The sequence below is a fragment of the Nanorana parkeri genome, unplaced genomic scaffold (assembly GCF_000935625.1).
Source record: "Nanorana parkeri isolate BGI_ZX_2015 unplaced genomic scaffold, ASM93562v1 scaffold541, whole genome shotgun sequence".
Lineage (NCBI taxonomy): Eukaryota > Metazoa > Chordata > Amphibia > Anura > Dicroglossidae > Nanorana > Nanorana parkeri.
The window spans coordinates 617236-619639 of record NW_017306809.1 but is presented as its reverse complement, the minus strand read 5'-3'; the positions used below and the strand labels follow the sequence as shown (position 1 = coordinate 619639).

At 39.6% G+C, this 2404-nt stretch overlaps 1 protein-coding gene across 1 annotated transcript in view; it reads right to left on the bottom strand.

Annotated features, from left to right (window-relative positions):
- TMEM132B (transmembrane protein 132B) overlaps positions 1-2404 on the bottom strand; it is a 412137-nt gene that overhangs the window by 4557 nt on the left and 405176 nt on the right. The gene's annotated exons all lie outside the window — the stretch shown is intronic.

Sequence of the window (2404 nt, the reverse complement as noted above, 5' to 3'; positions counted from 1 at the left end):
AGAGAGAGAGAGAGAGAGAGAGATAGAGAGAGAGAGAGAGAGAGAGAGAGAGGAGGGGATACAGGGGATATAGTGTAAGAATTACATTTTTAATAGAATTGTTTAAAAGTATTTTTAATTGGACAAAAAGCCTGAAACATCACTGAACTGAGGTCTCAGCTAGCTAACTAAAGAGTCTGGTTGGTATACAGAGTTGACTGCAGTGAATACATGGCACTGAGAGTTGCTCATTTGTATTGGCAGCATGTAATAGTTCAATACTAGAAAACCAGTCAAGCAAAACATACTGTACAGGATGTTGACTGAATGTTGCAAAGATTAAAGCAGATGCCTATGCAAGTGCATATGGGATATTGTTCCAATCACAATATGCAGTGTCCACCAATTAAAGGGTATCTATGGTCAAAAACTAAAAACAAACATGTATTACTATATTGAATTTTAATAATTCAATAATAATGAGTTTTATCCCACTCCCACTAATAACCATAATGCTCTACTTACTTATTAAAGATACCCATAGGATGACATTTCTCAATGCACTGAAATCTCATCTGTAATCTCATCAGATCTCATAAAAAGGCATTTTCCTCCCCTGAGATGATGTACATGGTCACATGTCCTACTCACATGTGCCATAGTTCCAGGAATTAAAGGGAGATCTAATAACATGCCCTTAGTTAAAATGGCCACTGTGAGAAGAATGGGGGGAAAAAGAAAAATAAGGTATGCAAAAAAATTTAAAAAAAGGCAATTTTCTAAAAGTATCTGTTTGTAGATTGCCATTAATAAACATTTATAAAGGTGCCTTTGTTGTTATTTTGAAGATATGAATAATGTTCTTTAGGTCTTTGCAGCAGTTATTATCAAAAAACTTGTAGCAATCCTGGATATGGTATTTAATTATGCTGACTGTATAGAGAAGAAAACCACCATAGGTTGGTTTTCTTCCATATAACATCAGCACAATTACATACCAAATCAACCCAGAGGTTTTTTTTTTTCTTGTTTTTTTTTTGAAAGAGTAGGGGAGAGTTGAACATCTGTGAGGATGTTACTGCAGTTTCTAACCTACTAGGTATACATTCCCTTACTTCCTGTCCTAGATAACTTAGGGGGTTATTCACAAAGGAGCTGAAGGATCCAGTCGTAGCTTCAGCTGATCCCTCGGCTCTCTTCGGCCGACTGACCCCTTCGGTTAAGTCGAATCGAAGGGCTGCTGTACGGGCTATTTACTATAGCCTGTACAGCAGCCATAGGAGGCTGAATGGCTCAACTGAGCCGAAGGCATATGCTTCGACTCGACTGAGCCGAAGTGACACCCAAAGCGGGGCGTCCTTCCCCTCCCCCAGCTCGTGCGCAGCAGCATGTAAACAGCCATCACCCGTACCTCGTTGCCGCCGCCACTGCCGGTTCCGAGATCCGCTGTGCCCGGTGCGGCTGGGACCAGCACGGCGACGCTCTCAGTTGAGATCAAAGGAAGATTAGTACACGATCTCCCTTTGATCTCTTCTCCTGTCCCCGAATGCAGGAAGTGATGTACATTACATCACTTCCTGCATTTAGTGTCACTCTCTGGTACAAAACACCGGTGAGAAGCTGGTGAAGCAGATCTCTGTTTCATCAGCTTCTCTGGGGGTCCCCAGGTGACATTAGGGGTCTTAGAGACCCCTGATGTCTCCATAAAGAGGACCTGTCATGTGAATTGGCTATCCCGTCTTTTATATTTTACCAGAAAATTGGGGTAATAATAATAAATGTATCACAACGTTTCATACAGAAACAGTTTTGTTTTTTTTACAAAATTTAGGGTACTTTTTTTTGTTATATAGTAAAAAAGAAAAACCGCAGTGGTGATTAAATACCACCAAAAGAAAGCTCTATCTGTCCCCAAAAAATCATATAACATTTGTTTCAGTACAGCGTTGCATGCCAGAATAAACGTCACTCAATCAAGCATAGATACTCTGGCACACTGGGGATGATTTGCTAAATGCAAATAGGCTGTTTACTTTCATGGGAATTTGCATTTTGCAATGGAAGCTTCCCTAAGTTTAGTGAATGTGGTAACATTTTACTTTGGAAATAATACCCAATCATGTGCAAGTAAAACGTAAAAAAACTGTATATTTCTTTGCACTAATTGGATGAAGGAAGTCACCAGAGCTTCACATCGTTCACAAAACTAAGGGGAAATTCCCTAAAAAGTATACATTCAATTGCAAAGTGAACAGCCTATTTAGCTTTACTAAACACCTCTGTGTTGCCATCAGGTAATTGACGGTTATGATTGAGGCATAGGATATGATATACTAAAGACAATTAGGTTGACTACCTTCACCTAATCACAGGGTACAGGCATGATCATAAAGCAAACTCTCATACAAGAACAAACCTAACACAT